General features: G+C 36.8%; 1 pseudogene; it reads left to right on the top strand.

Moving 5' to 3' along the window:
- Positions 1-20,362, top strand: part of LOC105547158 — a 145,648-nt pseudogene that overhangs the window by 2,321 nt on the left and 122,965 nt on the right.

Below are 20,362 nucleotides of genomic sequence, written 5' to 3'. Positions count from 1 at the left end.
GGGGTTAGAGAAGGTCAAAGGTGGGGAGGGGAAGAGGGAGAGGCATTACCAGTGGCTGTGGTAGCCATGGGAATAGGTGGTGGGGGAATTGGGACATCAAAGTAAAAGTTTTCCATCTGTTCCAGCTCCTACTTCAGGAGGGAGGCCATGGCTTCCAGGTCATGTGGGAGCAGGGAAAATGGAGGGAAACTAGCTGGGGTCACATGGGGGGCTCTAGAGGGAGCAGAGCTGTAAAGTCAAGAGCTCAGTCATCTGGTCAAAGAAGTCATCACCTGTCAGGGCCTTCACCCTCCTCTCAGCCTGCTCTCCAGGACTCCCCTAAGGACCTTACAAGGCCCAAAGGGGTAGAGGAGTAGAGCCCCGGGAGAGTTCTTCATGGTCTAAGGGCTCGCCCAGGCCCTGTCCACACCGCCAGGAGTGGCACAGCTGCAGCACAGGCTCTGGGCACCAGTGGCAGTGGAGGAGGCAGCAGCACCATCTGGAGGAGGATCTGGGCATTGCTCAGATGGTGCAGATGGGCACCAAGGTGAGAGTGAAGGATTCCATGGGGGCCGAAAAAAGGCGGCTGCAGCCTCTGCTGAAGAAAGAGGAAAGCCTGAGAGACTTGAACACGCAACCTCCTCCTCCTGGCTTCCAGGTGAGAAAAAAGGACACCTGACGATGGGGAATCTTATTTGAAATTTCCATTTCTGAATTTTGCCCTAACAGTCCATTAATCCTCTCTGCCAAATGTTGACTTTGTCCAGCTCGGTATTACGATTTTCCCAACAAATATCTTGTCCCCACTTCTGCTCATAGGGTACCACTATTTTCCCAGGACATTATGCATAAAACTTATCATAAAACTTTGCTCTCCCCACCCTCCACCTGGCATATAATCAGGGATCAAATTCTGTCAATTCTTCCTTCACGATCTTTCCCAAACTCATTTCCGCCTATAAATTCCTTTCCTTTACCACTATCGTAGTATAAAATTAGTACTTTATTACCTCTGATGTAGATCGTGGACAACTATATATAGTTAAATAAATATGAATAGAATATTGACACAAAATATAAAGACAGTTCGACATATATCTCACCATGTGCTAAAGGAAATTAGAGAAATATGTGTTCCTATCTGCCTGGCAAAAGGAAGCCAAGGATAGGATGAAAAGAGGTGGCATTTAAGTCTGAAAAATGAGTATTTAAATTGCTTCTGCGTTTCCAGTTTCTGTTCTCTCTAAGTCATCCTCCAATCTGTGTCCCACTCAATCTTTGCAAAATACTGTTTTAATTTTGCAAAGTAAGCAAAAGGGCTAGATTGATATTTTCTAGATGATAAGTTAGGCATTTTTATTTGGGAACAATGCAGTCACTTTAAGAAATAAATAGACAGTTATGTTGTGTGAAAAGAATGTCTGTGGCCAAGCGAGTTGGCTCACGCCTGTAATCCCAGAACTTTGGGAGGCCGAGGCCAGCGGATTGCCAGAGCTCAGGAGTTCCAGGCCAGCTTGGGCCATGGAGAAACCCTGTCTCTATAATAAATACATAAATAAATATATGTTCATTCAAAAAAAGGAATAAAAGAAAATAATGTTTGCCAAGAAATCTAAATATTTGTGCACTAAACCTGGATAACTGAAATTTCCTGGAGGGAATGTATATGTATAAGTTTTTAGAAAAATGATTAAATGAAGAAATGGTTGCAATGATGTTAAATAATCTAGATTTTCTAATATGGAGTCAATTTTGGACAAACAGGTGAAATTGATGAAGTTATCTTCAGTGCCTAGAATTCTATTTGTTGCCATATTTGGTATGCCTTCCCTTACTCAACCATCCGAAACCTTCATATTCTTCTGTAACCCCTTTTTTTAAGCCTATTTTCAGGTGCTTTGGCCATACTGAGGAGTCAGTTACTGATACCAGCTCAGATTAATGAACATTTTCCCAGTAGAATTTATAGGTGAATACAGATAAAATCTTTTGTTGGTACTATCTTTGTATTCCTAGCATAAGTCCCTGGTTTTCATTAAATGAACAAATAGAGAACAAACAAGAATTTAAAAGTAAATGATTGAATTGAAGACATAAAGGAAAAAGAAACAAGGAAGATGAATAGAAAGACAGATAAACTAACGGGGAAAATAAGAGTTTAACACTGAAATTTCTGGTATTAACCATTGGGTAAGAAAAGTCAGCAGGGAGATATTGATGTCTTCAAATATCTAGTGAAATTATACCACATACATGGTCATCAATGATGATGGTTGTCATACATAAGAGTAACATTATAAACTACATTATAATGAAAATGCAATGAGAAGTCCTATGTTTTCTAGTTCTTTAATATTTTTGTGTAAAGCACCCATATGTGAAATATTGTGAAACAAATCATCACCTAAAATTAGATGCCATTATCATTAATGGTGATACATATATGTGTATGTACCAATGATATATTGTAAAAAATACAATTAAAAGCAAATGGCTAAATTTAATATCTAGACATTTTGTAACAGTTGTAATGCTTACTATAAGTCTATAGTATTCTGCAGATCGGGGCAATCTTCTTTACTTAATCCCATCATTTAGAAAAAACACTTGAAATGTAGAAGCATCTTCTGAAACTGAATGTATGTGATCATTGATAATAATATTGGAATAAAGTTGTATCTTCCTATCCATCTCATACTGCAAAGCCAACCATATAGTATGGAAAATTTTCCTCTCATTTCTGACTTTCATTCATCTAATGACTTGCCTAGATTGGAAAAGCTATCTTATTTTTTTAAGCTTCCCTCCTCATGTCTTATTCAGCATACATTTTGAGGACAGCTGGAGAAGCACATAATGAGTCACATTAATAACTGAAGACAAAGAATGATGGGCATTCTTAAAGGTAGGGGGAAAGAAAAACTGAGAACACGCAGATGTTTGTGTGCAGCCAGGAGTAAATTAGCAATGCATGTAGTGTATCTAAGATCAGAGATGAAGATGTCATGAAAAGGAAGCCTGTGAATATGATTCTCAGCACCATAGCAACACGTGACATGCTGGAATGCCATTACCTTGAAGCCACACAGCCTATCAATGCAGTTACTCCACCTGGAGAAAAATGGGAGAAAAACCCACTCAAACTTACTCCTTTTTTACAAAACATCTCTAAGGGAATTTTAATCAATGGGAAGTTTGTTTTCACTAGAAAAATGTCAGGTAATGTAGAAGAAGCTAGTGCTTCATTATCTAAGAGGGAAGGCACAGAAGGGGAAAGAATAACTTGAAAGGAAAATAAATTTAATTTTCCATAGAAAGTGGGAGGGAGATAAAAGTAAGAATTTGACTTGTTTTCTAACATAACCAATATTTCATAAGAAAATGATAATCCCTTGTTAAATGACATAAAAAATAATATAAAATTAGACCCATAAAATAATTGTAAGACTTGCAACAAGTAAACTTTGATAAGCCTTGCTGTTTTCAATGTCTTTTACTTTTCTGCTTTTAGTATTTCTATTTTCTGTAATGCGTTGTGCCCCTAAATTCAATATATTCTTCCTAAATTTATCTATTCTGATTGAAACTGTATCCTTTCAATGCTCTAATTTCTTTAACCTAAGTATTTCTTGGTTTAGTAAGATTTTTCCTATGTCAAGGCAAAGATCTCTTCCTGCTCATTTAAATCTAATACCAGATGTGAGCAAAGGGTTGGTGATAGATAATTATTTAAATTGAACTCTCCATGAGTAGGGCATCAGATTACCACATCAGATTACTGTATAGCTATTACCAAAATCCATTTTCAATTATACCTCTAGGCATTTTGCAGAGGTAAAGGATGGGAGCTGTTATGCAGAGGGTATAGTATGTATATAGCTAAGAAACGACTATTTAAAGTTTGCAGTGTGGTACAAGTTATGTACTTTGCTTACATTCCTACCTGAATTAAACTACTAATTATATCCACCACAAACACAAGAGAATGCATTTGTAATGGAAAAACTCTAATTGATATTCTTTTGTTTGGTTCATTAAGGAGGAGACAATAATGATTTGAGACCAAATGAAAACTTAATTTAAGAGGAAACCCAAAAATCAAGAAAAATATCAGTGATTGAAGAACACATGAAATAACATTACTCAGCAGAGAACTAGAAGATACTGGGATTAAAAAATGGATCTGCAACACAATGATTTTGGACTTTCTGAAAGAGATTCCTCTTGCCTTCTAAGGCAGTTAGTTCTTTACTCATTCCAGCACACCATAAACCATCCTCCTCAAGTGGATCTTCTAAAGCATGCCTTGTTTTAAGCAAAGAGAACATGTACTGCACACTTATCATTTGCTACCTGTAACTGCACTTCTTTTTCATAGCTCTGTCAGACACGCTGGTGTGTTATAACATTCTGGTTGAACCCAGTCATTCAAAATAATATACTGTAGTCACAAGCCCTAGCAACAAGTGAGAAGAATCTTGCTGCTTACCCCAAATGGAGAGAGGTCACGGTAATTTAGTGACAGATATGAAAGCAGTCATCACTGAATGATATTCCTCCTAGAGTGTCTGAAGTGTTACGGCTATTCTGCCATGATACATCTACCAGACTAATTACTATACATTTCTGCTGTTCCTCATGGGGAATAAATAGTAGGCAGATCTGAAATGTGTATCTGAAGATATTTACATTTTAGTAGAAAATTAAAGTGAATGACTGCCTACATACGTAGCGTGGCAGAGCTGGATATAATTTTTGAAACATACCATAAAAATACCATAAGCATAGACTGTTGGCAAGAGTTGCATGAGTGCACATCAAGAAGCTGGCAAAAATGTGTCTGACAAATTATTTCATGTACTAGCTTGATCAAAAGGTATCTGAAATGAATTTAGGTGTGGAGCTGAGACATAAACAGATAAAAATGCAAATATGGACAATAGAAATAGCTATAAAAAGAAGTCATTTGGTGAAGGGGAGATCCAGGAATTTCTCATAAAAATAAAGATGATGAAATATGGGGAACAAATGTTATCACGGGTCTACAGACAAATACACTCAAGTCAGAAAACAAAGTAAACAATACAGAAAAGGAAATGAATCCTATTAGATGCCATTGCAAAGGTACAATTTAGACTTGATTGAAATAGACTTATGACTAAAATCCATCACTAAGGAAATATGCAATGTTTAAAAATAAAAAGTTTTAATAAAAGAATACATTTTTATTTATATAATATCCATAAAACTGAACATAGTAATATGGTGAAGATTATTTGTTTATGAATAAAACTTAAAAGAACCAGAGCAGTTTTCATAAGAAAACAAACCATACATTTCCTGAGATAATTAATGATGTGGACAATTCTCTTCTACGGTGAACCACAGAATTTCAGAAAACATCTGATTTTAACATAGTCCAAGATTGAAGTTTCTTATTCTTCTTTCAGAACATATCCAAAAGCAATTTGGAAAGCAAGCTCCATTTTTGATGAAATTAGGAGACAGTGGTAATCTCAAATCACAATATGTGAATCAAAAGCCTTCCCAACTTAGTAAAGGACAAACTGCAATGCAAGAGGATCCTTAGCGGATATCAGATATTACACATCTCAGATACAACTGGTAAGACACAAATCTCTCAAGCAAGTGACATTTACTGAGGGCCAATACTTTCCTTTTTCAAAACAAGAGAATTGTGATCACTGGCTGATGGTTGGAGTTTTCCTGAATCCAGTTGGCATGACAAAGAAGCTGGTAGGAAGAGGAGAATAAGAAATACAAGAAGCTCCATTTGCAGTAGCAGTTAGGAAGCAAAGAGATGGAGGTGAGGGAATCTGCAAGGTGGCTCCAATCTCTGGTAGCCAAGGAAAGTAAAGGCTAAGAAGACTAAGAGGACTTCTTGCTATTACAAGAGAAACACACCACTTACAAACTAATAACCTAAAAGGAACAAACTAGTGCTCAACATCCCTAATAATGAGGAAAATGCAAATTAAAACCACTATGTGACATCACCTCACAATTGTTAGGGTGGCTGATATCAAAAGGACAGGACATAAATGTTGATGAGAGTGTGGAGAAAATGAAACCCTAGCACACTGGTATTGGGAATGTGGATTGGTATAACCATTACGGAAAGTGGTACAGAGATTCCTAAAAAGATTAAAAATACACCTACTGTATCACCCAGCCATCCTTCTTCTGAGTGTATACCCAAAGGAGATGAAATCACCGATTCATAAAGTCATCTGCACTCTCATGTTCATTGAAGCATTATTCACAATAGCCCAGATATTGAAACAACCTAAGTATCTGCTGGTGGATGAATGGACTAAGCCACCACACACACAATGGAATATTATTCAGCCTTAAAAAAGAAAAAAATCCTGTCATTTGCCACAACATGGATGAACCTGGAGAACATTATGCTAACTGAATTAAGCTAGACACATAATGAATATTTTGTAATCTAACTTATTTTTGGAATCTTTAAAAGGATAGAGAATAAATAGTGATTACCAGGGGGTAAAAGGTTTGGATAGAAAATGGGGAGATGTAGGTCAAAGAATAAAAAGTATCAGATAAGTAGAAAGAATAGGTCTAGATATGTAATGTATGACATGAGGACTATAAGTAATAAAATTGTATTTGGAATTTTTGTTAAATAAGTAGATTTTAGCTGCTATTGCCGCAAAAAAGTAACTATGTGAGATGATAGATATGTTAATTTGCTTCACTACAGTTATCCTTTTACCATCTATGTAGCCCATAACATCATGATGTAAATCCTCAAATATGCATTATAAAATTTATTTAAAATTTTTTTAAAAGTATAAAATAAAAGGAATGAATTAAGGAACTACACACAATGACTAAAAAATAAAGGAAGAAAGATATCAAGACATAAAGTAGAAATTATAATAAATATAATAATAAATTCAATGCAATAAATAGAAAAAATTTTAATGAAATAAACTTTATTGGAAAGCAAGAAGAAGTACAAGAACTCAAAGAAGATATGGCAAAATAACATAAGCTAGAAAAGTTTAGGAAAGAAGTAGATTAGAAAACAAATCAAACCGTTACAGATTCGAAGCCCACATTGAAAACAACATAATGGAGTATAAACCTAGCTAAAAACACAGTAATAAATATATAAACAGCAGTGATGAAAACAAGCAAAATACAAGGTAAGAGGATCATTACTGAAAAAAGATTCAAGGGACAATGTAAATATGCAATACCAATAAAGGAGATCTAACATATGCATAGTTGGTACCCCTAAAGAAGAAAACCAAAATGATCAAAAATAAAAATATTCAAAAATATAATTCAAAGATACTCTCTGGAAATAAAAGGGCCTAACATGTCAGAGGAAAACCTGACATAAAAAGATCAAAGCTGAGGCATATCCTAATAAAGTTATTGGACTTCAAAATTAAGGAATTCTTGTAATATCCAGACAAAAAGATTTAAGTCACTTATAAGGGAAAAATAATCAAGTGGGCTTCTTATATCTTCATAGTGATAGCTCATGCTGGTGGGGAATGTTGGCAACCAATAGAACAAGATTAAAATTTACCTAAATCAGCAACAAAAATATGTAAGAGCCTAGCTAATTAAATAAACAGACCATATATTGATTCTGACATATATGTATATATCATATTTTTCATATATATATATGTAAAAACAGAAAGAATAATATAAATTATAATGAATGGATAAAGACTAAAGTAGTGTAATATCAATGTGAATTGATTAAACTATAATATTAAAAGTAAACAGTTCTTATATCAGCTTCCAAACCAGGACCAAGCTACATTCTGTGTATGCATGCTGCACATAAAACACAAGTGATGAGAAAGTTGGGAAATACAAGGGTGAATAAAGACATAGCCAAATGCACCAAGGGAAAGCAGGAGTCATGAATCTAATGATAGGCAAGGTTGAATTCAAAATGTAATTCAACAAGGAGCACCTTACAATGAAGACATAATAGTTTTAAATACATACCTACATTTCTAACCAGTACACTGAATACAAATACCAAAACATGACACACTAAAGCATTAGGATTAATAAAACAAAGATTATGGGAATAATAAACTAAAATAGAGAAACAGTACCTGTAGGAAACTTTAATTCACTTTTCCAAACCCATGAAGAACAAGGACACAACTAGAAGCAAGGATAACAGCAACACTATCTAACCACTTTTAAGTCTTACTATGCACCAAACACTAATTTAAGTGCGTTATACGTGCTAATGGATTTAATCTTTTAAAGAAACTAATGAGGCAAGAACTCTAATCACAATCAGTTTAAAGATGAGGAAAATGAAACACAGAGAGGGCAAATATCTTGTTCAAGGTAAAATAGTAAGCAGGTACGTGAGAAATTTGAACTTCACGAGAATATCTTTATGGTTTGACCTCTTAACTACAACTGCCTCTCATGTAGAAAGAGGTAAGTGAAGTAATGACAATGTAGGTCTGTTTGGTATATACCAAACTTTTTGCCTGAATACCTTCTTTGCAAACGCACATTTGTCCCAAATATTGAACATAGTTTACTAGGTCACAAAAATATCTCAAAACATTCTCCAAGCAGATACAGTACAGAATACAGTAACTCCAATCACAATTCAGTAAATCTGAAACTTATATTGTATAAAGGTAACTTTAAAAATTACAGCATACATATAAGTTGTAAAAGAACTTTCTCTTACATTACTTTTTAGACACAGAGGAAATCAAAATTGAAATAAAAATGTATTTTGATATGTATGCTGATTTAAATCAGTACCAGAAATAAAAGTCCCTGTGCCACTATGTAAAGCTAATCCTTTTCTCTGTACCTTAGATCACATCACCCCAGCATTCTCATAAATAATCTGTTGATTATCTCTTGTCTCCTCTATATATATTCAAATCCATTTTGTAATGGCTGCTTCCCAGGGGCTTTTAAATATGGACAAGATTTTCCCATAGAAGAGTCTACCTTTCAAACTCTTCGGCTGTTTATCTATCATCTATCTATCTATCTATCTATCTATCTATCTATCTATCTATCTATCTATCTATCTATCTATCATCTATCTCTATCTATCTGTCATCTATATATCTATCTATTTGAGACAAGATCTCACTCTGTTGCCCAGGCTGGAGTGTATAGCTCACTGCAGTCTCAAACTTCTGTGCTCAAGCCGTCCTCCCAAAACAGCTTCCTGAGTAGCTAGGATGACAGGTGCTTGTCACCATTTCCAAATAATATTTAACTTTCTTTTTACATGCAGGTTCTTGCTATGCTGCTCAGACATATCTCGAACTCCTGGAACTATATTGCTCAGAGTAGTCTCGGACTCCTGAACCTTCATCTCCCGTTCACAGCCAAACTTCTTAAATGAGTTGAATATATTTAATATTACAGGTTTGACATTTCTCAACTCACAAAAATCTGGCTTTCTGTCTCATTTATACTCTAAAACAGTTTTCAGTTATATTACTTTGAAACAACTCAACAACCATCTTCATGTTACTAAATGAACATTTCACAGCCTTCCCCATTTCTTAGTCACATGAATGCTATTGACCACACCGTCCTTTAAAGAAAAGTTATTTTTTATTTTAATAGGTTTTGGAGGAACAGGTCATGTTTGGTTACATGAATAAGTTCTTTAGTTGTAGTTTCTGAGATTTTGGTGCACCCATCACCCACCCCAAGCAGCAATGTACATTGTACCCAATGTGTAGTCTTTGATTCCTCACCTCTACCACCTTTTCCCCTGAGTCCCCAAAGTCCGTTGTATCATTCTTATGCCTTTATGAACTCATAGCTTAGCTCCTGAGTTAGAACATAAGATGTTTGGTTTTGGTTTTCCATCCCTCGGTTACTTCACTTAGACTAATAGTCTCCAATTTCATCCAAGTTGCTGCAAATGCCATTATTTTATTCCTTTTATGACTGAGTAGTATTCATATACACACACACACACACATATATATATACACACACACATATATGTGTGCGTGTGTGCGTGTATGTATGTGTGTGTGTGTGTGTGTGTGTGTATATGTATCACATTTTCTTTATCCACTCATTGATTGATGGACATTTGGACTGGTTCCATGTTTTTTCCAATTGCAAATTGTGCTGCTATAAACAAGCATGTGCAGGTATCTTTTCATATAATAACTTCTTTTCCTCTGGGTAGATACCTAGTAGTGGGATTGCTAAACCAAATGGTAGATCTACTTTTAGTTTTTTAAGGAATCTCCACACTGTTTTCCATAGTGGTTGTACTAGTTTATATTCCCAACAACAATGTAAAAGTCTTATCTTTTCACCACATCTACACCAACATTTATTATTTTTTGTTTTTTTGATTATGGTCATTCTTGCAGGAGTGAGGAGGTATCACATTGTGGTTTTAATTTGCATTTCCCTGATAATTAGTGATGTTGAGCATCTTTTCATATGCTTGTTGGTCATTTGTATAGCTTCTTTTGAGTGTTGTCTATTCACGTACTTAGCCCACTGTTGCATGGGATTGTTTGTTTTCTTGCTGACTTGAGTTCTACATAGATTCTGGTTATTAGAATCTAGAAAGGACTCAATCTTTGTCAGATGTATAGATTGTGAAGATTTTCTCCCACTCTGTGGGTTGTCTGTTAACTCTTTTGATTATTTTTCTGTACCGAAGGTTTTAATTTAATAAGTCCCATCTATTTATTTTTGTTTTTGTCGCATTTGCTTTTGGGTTCTTGGTCATAAAGTCTTTGCCTAAGTCAATGTCTAGAAAGGTTTTTCCAATGTTATGTTCCAGAATTTTTATGGTTTCAGGTCTGAGATTTAAGTCTTTCATCAATCTTGAGTTGGTTCTTGTATAAGGTGAGAGATGAGGACCCAATTTCATTCTCCTACTTGTGGCTTGCCAATTATCCCAGCACCTCTTGTTGAACAGGGCATTCTTTCCCCACTTTATATTTTTGTTTGCTTTGTTGAAGAGCAGTTGGCTGTAAGTATTTGGGTTTATTTCGGGGATCATTGTTCTGTTCCATTGGTCTATGTGCCTATTTTTATACCAATACCATGCTGTTTTGGTGACTATAGCCTTACAGTATAGCTTGAAGTTGGGTAATGTGATGTCTCCAGGTTTGTTCTTTTTATTAGTCTTGCTTTGGCTATGTGGGCTCTTTTGGGGTTCCATTTGAATTTTAGGATTGCTTTCTCTTGTTCTGTGAAGAAAAATGGTGGCATTTTGATGGAAATTGCATTGAATTTGTAGATTGCATTTGGCAGTATGGTTATTTTTACAATATTGATTCTACCCATCCATGAGCATGGGATGTGTTTCCACTTGCTTGTGTCATCTATGATTTCTTTCAGCAGTGTTTTGCAGTTTTCCTTGTAGAGGTCTTTCACTTCCTTAGTTATATTCCTAAGCATTTTAATTTTTTTACAGCTATTGTAAAAGAGGTCGGGTTCTTAATTTGATTCTCAGCTTGGTTGTGATTGGTGTTAGAGATACTGATTTGTGTACACTAATTTTGTATCCTGAAACTTTGCTATTTCTAGGATACATTTACCAGTTCTGGGAGCTTTTTGGGTGAGTCCTTAGGGTTTTCTAGGTATACGACAGTAATATCAGTGAACAGTGACAGTTTGATTTCCTCATTGCTAGTTTGGATGCCCTTGATTTCTTTTGTCTGATTCCTCTGGCTAAGACTTCAGGTGTTATGTTGAATAGAAGTGGTGAAAGTGGATATCCTTGTCTTCCTTGTCTTCTTCCAGATCTCAGAAGGAATGCTTTCTACTTTTTCCCTTTCATTATAATGTTGGCTGTGGGTTTGTCACAGCTGGCTTTTGTTACTTTAAGGTTTGTCCCTTCTATGCCAATTTTGCTGAAGGTTTTTGTTTTGTTTTGTTTTTGTATTTTTAGTAGAGATGGGGTTTCACCATGTTAGCCAGGATGGTCTCGATCTCCTGACCTCATGATCCATGCGCCTCAACCTCCCAAAGTGCTGGGATTACAGGTGTGAGCCACCGTGCCCGGCCGAAGATTTTCAGCAAAAAGGGATGCTGGATTTTATCTAGCTGGATTTTGTAAGATGTTTTTTCTGCATCTATTGTGATGATCATTTGATTTTTGTTTTTAATTTCATTTTTGTGGTGTATTATATTTATTGACTTACAGATGTTAAACCATCCCTGCATCCCTGGTATAATACCCACTTGATCATGGTGGATTATCTTTTAGATATGCTGTTGGATTTGGTTAGTTGGTATTTTGTTGAGGATTTTTGCATCTATGTTCATCAAGGATATTGGTCTGTAGTTTTGTTGTTCTTATTGTTATATCTTTCCCTGATTTTGCTATTAGGGGGATACTGGCTTCACAGAATGATTTAGGGAGGATTCCCTCTTTATCCTGTGGAATAGTGTCTACAGGATTGGTATCAGTTTGTCTCTGAATGTCTGATAGAATTCAGCTGTGAATCTGTCTGGTCCTGGACGGTTTTTTGTTGGCAACTTTAAAATTGCCATTTCAATCTCTCTGCTTGTTATTGGTCCCTTCTAAGTTTCCATATCTTCCTGGTTTAATCTAGGAGGGTTGTACTCTTTTGTATTTCTGTGGTATTATTAGTAATATCTCCCATTTTGTTTCTAATTGAGCTTATTTGGATCTTTTGTCTTCCATTCTTGGTTAATCTCACTAATGGTCTATCAATTTTACTTATTTTTTCAAAGAATCAGCTTTTTGTTTCCTTTTTTGTATTTTCTTTTTTCAATTTCATTTAGTTCTGCTCTGATCTTTGTTATTTCTTTTCTTCTGCAGAGTTTGGGTTTGGCTCGTTCTTGTTTCTCCAGTTCCATGAGATGTGACCTTAGATTGTCTATTTGCTCTTTCAGACTTTTTGATGTAGGCATTTAATGCTATGAACTTTCCTCTTGGCACCACTTTTGCTGTATCCCAGAGGTTTTGATATATTATGTCACTATTATCATTCAGTTCAAATAATTTTTAAATTTCCAACTCAATTTCATTGTTGACCCAATGATCATTCAGGAGCAGGTTATTTAATTTCCATGTATTTGCATAGTTTTGAGGGTTCATTTTGGATTTGATTTCCAATTTTATTCCACTGTGGTCTGAGACAGCATTTGATATAATTTCAATTTTCCTACATTTATCAAGACTTGTTTTGTGACCTATCACATGGTCTATCTTGGAGAAAGTTCCAGGTACTGATGAATAGAATTTATATTCTGTGATTGTTGGGTAGAATGTTCTATAAATATCTGTTAAGTTCATTTGTTCTAGGGTATAGTTTAAATCCATTGTTACTTTGTTGACTTTCTGTCTTGATGACCTGTCTAGTGCTGTCAGGGGACTATTGAAGTCCCCCACTATTACTGTGTTGCTGTCTATCTCATTTCTTAGGTCTACTAGTAATGGTTTTTTAAATTTGAGAGCTCCAGTGTTAGGTGCATATATATTTAGGATTGTGATATCTTCCTTTTATCATTGTACAATGTCTGATATGGTTTGGCTGTGTCCTTACCCAAATCTCATCTTGAATTCCTACATGTTGTGGGAGGGACCTGGTGGGGGGTAATTGAATCATAGGGGGAGGTCTTTCCTGTGCTGTTCTCATGATAGTGAATAAGTCTCATGAGATCTGATGGTTCCATAAGGTGGAGTTTCCCTGTACAAGTTTTCTCTCTTTGTCTGCTGCTATCCATGTAAGTATGTGACCTTCCTCCTTGCCTTCTGCCATGAGTGTGAGGCCTCCTCAGCCACGTGGAACTGTAAGTCCATTAAACCCTTTTTCCTGTATAAATTACAGTCTTGGGTATGTCTTTATCAGCAGCATAAAAATGGACTAATACAATGTCCCTCTTTGTCTTTTTTAACTGCTGCTGCTTTAAAGTTTGTTTTGTCTAATTTAAGAATAGCTACTCCTGCTCACTTTGGTGTCCATTTGCATGGAATGTCTTTTTCTACCCCTTTACCTTAAGTTTATGTGAGTCCTTCTGTGTTAGGTGAGTCTTTTGAAGGCAGGGGATACTTGGTTGGTGAATTCTTATCCATTCTGCAATTCTGTATCTTTTAAGTGGAGCCTTTAGGCCATTTACATTCAATGGTGGGATTGAGATGTGAGGTATTATTCCATTCATTGTTTGTTGCCTGAAAACCTTGGAGTTATTTATTTATTTATCTATTGTATTTTTGTTTTATAGGTCCTGTGAGATTCATGTTTTAAAGAGGTTCTGTTTTAATGTGTTTCCAGATTTGTTTCAAGATTTAGAACTCCTTTGGCAGTTCTTATAGTGCTCACTTGGTTGTGGTGAATTCTCTCAGTTTTTGTTTGTGTGAAAAACACTGCATTTTTCCTTCATTTACGAAGCTTAGTTTCGCTGGATACAAAATTCTTCACTGATAATTGTTTCGTTTAAACAGACTTAAGATAGAGCCCCAATCCCTTCTAGTTTGTAGGGTTTCTGCTGAGAAATCTGCTGTGAATTTGATAGGTTTTCTTTTATAGGTTACCCAGTGCTTTTGCCTCACAGCTCTTGAGATTCTTTATATTGACTTGAGATAAACTGATGACTATGTGCCTAGGCAATGATCTTTTTATGATGAATTTCCCAGGTGTTCTTTGAGTTTCTTGTATTTGGATGTCTGGATTCCTAGCAAGGCCACAAAAGTTTTCCTCAATTATTCCCCCAATTATATTTTCCAAACTTTTAGATTTCTCTTCTTCCTCATGAATGACAATTATTCTTAGGTTTGGTCATTTAACGTAATCCCAAACTTCTTGGAGGCTTCGTTCATTTCTTAAACTCTTTATTTCTTTGTCTTTGTTGAGTTACTTCTAAAACCTTGTCTTCCAGCTCTGAAGTTTTTTCTTTTGCTTGTTCAATTCTATTGCTATGACTTTCCAGTGCATTTTGCATTTCTCTAAGTTTGTCCTTGATTTCCAGAAGTTGTGATTGCTTTTGTTTTTTATTTATGCTATCTATTTCACTGAAGAATTTTCCTCTCATAGGCTGTATCATGTTTTTTATTTACGTTGGACTTCACCTTTCTCTGGTGCCTCCTTGACTAGCTTAATAATCAATCTCCTGAGTTCTTTTTCTCACAATTCAGAGATTTCATCTTGGTTTGGATCTATTGCTGGTGAGCTGATGTGATCTTTTAGGGGTGGTAAAGAACCTTGTTTTGTCATATTACCAGAATTGTTTTTCTGGTTCCTTCTTATTTGGGTAGAGTATGTCACAGGAAAAATCTGGGACTCAAGGGCTGCTGTTCAGATTCTTTTGTCCCACGAAGTGCTCCCTTGATGTGGTGTTCTCCTTCCCTAAGAGATGGGGCTTCCTGAGGGCTAAACTGCAGTGATTGTTTTTGCTCTTCTGGATCTAGCCACCCAGCAGAGCTACTGGGCTCTGGGCTGGTACTAAGGAGTGTCTGCAAAGTCTTGTGATGTGATCCATCTTCAGGTCTTGCAGTCATGGATACCAGCATCTGCTCTGGTGGAGGTAGCATGGGAAGTGAAGTGGACTCTGAGGATCCTTGGTCATTTTTTTTTTGTTTAGTGCACTGGTTTTGTGTTGGTTGGCCTCCAGCCAGGAGGTGGTGCTTTCAAGAGTGCCTCAGTTGTGGTACTCTAGAAAAGAAGCAAACTTGCCTTAGGGTCACTTGGTTAAGTATTCAGGTTTCTCAGGCAGTGTGCAAGGCCATAGAGCTCCCAAGAGATTATGTCCTTTGTCTTCAGCAACCAGGGTGAGTACAGAAAGACCACCAGGTGGGGGCAGAGTTAGCTGTGTCTGAGCTCAGACTCTTTGGGTGGGGCTTGCTGGGGTTGCTGTGGCAGATGGGGATGTGGTTACCAGGTCAATGGAGTTACGGGTAAGTCAGGGGGATTGGGCTGCCTCTGCTGAGTCATACAGGTGGCCAGGGGAGTGTGGGGAAGTTGGTAGTCACAGGCTTCATCCCACTCCCACACAGCCCGCAGTCCTAAAGGCCTAAAGGCCTAAAGGCCAGTCATTCCCACCTTGCCCCACCAACATCACTGAGTCTATTTCCAGGCAGCCAGTGACCAGGGCTGAGAACTTGCCCCAGACCACCAGCCTCCCTGCTGAGAAAGCAAGCGAACTCACAGTTTGTCGGTATCTCAGGGAGCCTAAAGCAGTGATCCAGTCCTTTCAAAGGATCTGTGGAGTCTCTCAGCTTTTCTGGTGTGTCGCTGTGGTCGTTCTTGGAGCAAAAGTTCACCACATGAGTCTCCACATGCTGCTCTCTCTCTCTGAGCAAGAGCTGTAAGCTAGTCCTGCCTCTTATCCACCATCTTAATCCCCCAACCCCATACCTTACTTTTTAAAACACTCTCTTCCCTTGGTTTCTGTCACACAGCACTGTCCTGATTTCCTTCTATCTCACCGGCCATTCCTTCTCCATTTATTGTATAAAGTTATCCTTATACTCCATTGTCTAAAGGCTTAGATCTTCACCTTCTTAACTTCTAGTTTCTTCTTTAGGTTTTTCCCATTCTGCATCCTCTTCCTATATCATCTCCTCTACACACATAACTTTACCACCTTTATGCAGTGCACATTACTTTAAAATCTCTAGCCCAGAAGTCGCTGTTTCAGATGTGTAGACAAAACTGCCTAGTTTCAATGACAGCTCAAATTCAATATGTATAAAATCAAACTTAGCCTCTTCTCTTCTACTGTCTCAGTGAAAGATACTTTCACCAACTCAGTTGCTGAAGCCAGAACTGAGAAGCCTCCTTGACAACTCTCTCTCCCTATGCCTTCCCATGTTCAATCTACTACAAGACTTTGTTGATTTTATCCCCTAAGCATACTTTAAATCTATCCAATTCTCTTCATATTCACTATTGCTTCTATAGTTCAAAATTAAATGGTTATAAAGTACTTAACACATATTACTAAATTCTGGACAATAATACTTAATAAAATATGCAAAATATAAAGTAAAATAATACATGAAGCCACTTGCCATTTTCTTAATTTCAAAAAAATATATATATACACACCAATGCTCAGCCCAAGTGCTGCTTGTGGGGGAAAATCAACTTTAAATCCAAGGCATCTTAGAGGACACAATGTGACTGAAACAAATTTAACACAATCAACTTATTAGAAAATGGAAGGTTCATCATTCCTGTGTTTGGCAGTCCTCATAAAACTTTTCCTGTTACCTTAGTGGAGGTGGAATTTGGGAATTTTGTTTAGAAGGAGCAATAGGAAGTAGAAGGTTTTAGGTTCAGATACATCTCTCTGATTTGCAAAGTAATTTATGAATGTTTAATTGTCATCTCAAGAGGTAGATGTATCCTGAACATAAAGAGAAGAAATAATTTTATAGGAAGGCTCCATGGATAACACAATCCCTTCTTCATTCGACAGCATCATTTAGCATTCAAGTCGACAATAAAGACCTGACACATTTTAGCTTCAAAGTTTTGCTCTTAACCGCTGTGGTCTACTATACAACCTGCCATTCAAAATAACAACAACTTGTGAACCAAAGACAAGGATCAGAGACAAGGCAGAAAATAGTGTCATCAGCTGTAGAATATGCCATGCGGGTTGATAGGACTTAAGTCTTCAGTTCATGGGAAACATGTCCTTGGCTGTCCAAAAATAATAAATCCTTTTGGTAACAGTCAAGATAGGCTGCCTCAGTGAAAAACAGTCCTCAGGATTGCAATGATTTAAACAGCAACGGCTTTATTTCTCATTACCACTCTACAAGTTCATTGTTGTTCTCTTTTAGAAAGTGAAGCTAAGGAAGCCTCAATCTCTTTGATTTCACCATTGCTGAAGCAGGAAAACAGGGAGATGACAAATAGTGTCCTGACTTAAAGTTTCTGCCTAGAAATGACATAAATCATGTCTACTCACATGGTCCTTTTCAAAGCAAATTCTCACAAAAGGTGTAGGAAAGTGTAATTCTACCTTGTACCTGGAAGGAGCAGCATAAAGTATATTTGATGAATGAAACTAATACCTCAAAAAGACTTTAAATCAGAGGACCCAATTAAGCCACACCCAGTTTCCTGACCCACAGAAACTGTGAGATAATATATGTTGTTAAGTCAGTTTAAAACAAAGCAAACAAACCAAAAAACAGACAAAAACTAATGACTACAGTAATAATCACAACTTTACAGAATATTGAGGTCCTAAATCAGAATGGTGTTGCAACACCCAGTGAAAGATAGGAAGGCCTGAAGTCTACCCTGTGTATATTCCTGTGTGCTGTCTAACCTGTGGCTGCTCCGTGCATCAGGACAAGAATGATAATAAGCTAAATATGATTTGAAAGTTGCTTGGTACTCACAGAGGTAGGGCAATGGAGATAATTTAAAACACCTATTTCCACATTGCATTTTACCAGGGATAGAATAGATTAAACCTCTGATATTCTCTCCCCTGGATATTGCTGGCACAAACACCTCACTCTTTTTTATGAATGCCCCTCAAATCTGCCAATCTGCATTATTCTGGAAGTTGATTATTTTGCTGATCAGGCCAATGGTGAACAAAGTTTTCTCTGGTCACCAAATTCATAAGACAATACTTTTTTTTTCTATGAATTAGGGTTGACACAAACTCGGTACTGAGAGTTCGTCTTCTCAGCCTTAGCCTAGGAAAGTCAGGATGAAATACTCCAAATTCAACTGTGTGTCTAGACCAGTCCTCTAAACCAAGAGTAATGTAAAGGAGACTGTAGAAACTGGGCTTCACATAGAAAAAATAATTTATTTGGACTGTTGTAAAAACATTAAGCTAATCCTTAGGAACTAGGGAGGTATCACAGCTGTCACTTGAAAATCTGTCACCTCATGAGGGGAGCCTCATTACTACAGAGTATTTTACTCTTATCAATAAAGAAAATGGGCCATCCCACTCCTCAGGAGGCTGTCCTAACTCATTCTGTGTGTCCTTGGATAGCCGAAGGCCATAATCCTCACCTTGCTGAACCTGAGAGACTGGGGGTAGGAGGAGCACGGGCTTCCTACCTCAATCTGACTCATATGTTTTATATTTTCAGCAATCCCTGCAGTGGAAAGGTGCCATACTTCTGTCCACTTGTTATGGGGGGAATTGTGCCACTCCAAAAAGTGATCAGAGTCCTAACCCCCAGCACCTGTGCATGTGACCTACTTGGAATTACGGTCTTTGCAGATGATCAAGTTAAGATGAGATTATTAGTGTGGAGCCTAATCTAATGTGATTGGTGTCCTTCTAAAACACAGAAATTTGGACACAGCGCCAGACATGCATTCAGAGAGAACAGCATGTGAACATGAAGGCAGAGATCAAGATGATGTATTTACAAGGCAAAAAACACCCAAGATCGCCAGTAAACCACCAGAAGCTAGGAGGATAGGCATGAGACAAATTCACTCTCTGGGGACGGTGGGGGAACCAGACTCAGCCCTCAGAAGGAATCAGCCCTGCCAACACCTCGATCTCAGCCTTCCAACCTTCAGAACTGTGAGACAATATATTTCTATTGCGTAAGCTACCCAGTTGGTGGTATTTTGTTACAGCAGCCCTAAGAAATGAATACAGCACTGCAAGTCCATGTCTCCCTGAAGACGCTAGGCCTGATAACATCAAGATTTCATTTGCCTGGAGTTCGTCTTCTAAAAAAAAAAAAATTGTCTAGGCCTATCCAATGATTTCAGTTAATCCTGCTTTGAAGTCCTACACTTTTCCTTCAGAGACCAGATTTTCCTGTCTCACATACTGAGATCTAATAATATCACTATTTCAATAAATATGGAAAATTTTTCCTGAAACAGGACTCTTTGATGACATAATTACAGAAATCTCTATAAAAAAAGGAAAAAGTACTCAGTAATATGAAAATTGAAATTATACTGGTGACAGTCTATTGCACACAGCATGCTCGAGATTATATGAGCCAATGAATGTAGCTATGAATGCTTAAAAGGCCTTGTCCCATTTAAAACAGTTTGGAAAAGCAATGGATTGCATTAAACAATATAATAATATGAACATATTAATATTATCCAGATTACTAAACTAATACTGAAGAAATTATCTTTAAATAGAAGTATTCTAGAAAGTTTCTACAAAAAAATTCCATTGGTTGTAGTTTTTGTGTTTAAACTCCTCTCTACTCCATGGAATGTAAACTTATCTACAGGTTTCATTCAAAATTACATAAAGCAGTATAAATAAATATGTCTATTACAAACACTTTATTGCTATGTCTTTATGGATGGTTTCAGGGAGAAGAAATCCTGTGGACTGTAGATTGTGTTTAGTACAGGAGGCATTCTCCCCAAATCTGAGTTTGTCTTTTAAA

This window comes from Mandrillus leucophaeus, unplaced genomic scaffold (assembly GCF_000951045.1).
Source record: "Mandrillus leucophaeus isolate KB7577 unplaced genomic scaffold, Mleu.le_1.0 Scaffold38, whole genome shotgun sequence".
In the NCBI taxonomy this organism is placed as follows: Eukaryota; Metazoa; Chordata; class Mammalia; order Primates; family Cercopithecidae; genus Mandrillus; species Mandrillus leucophaeus.
The sequence above is the reverse complement of the archived record's forward strand: the minus strand, read 5'-3'. Positions and strand labels throughout refer to the sequence as shown.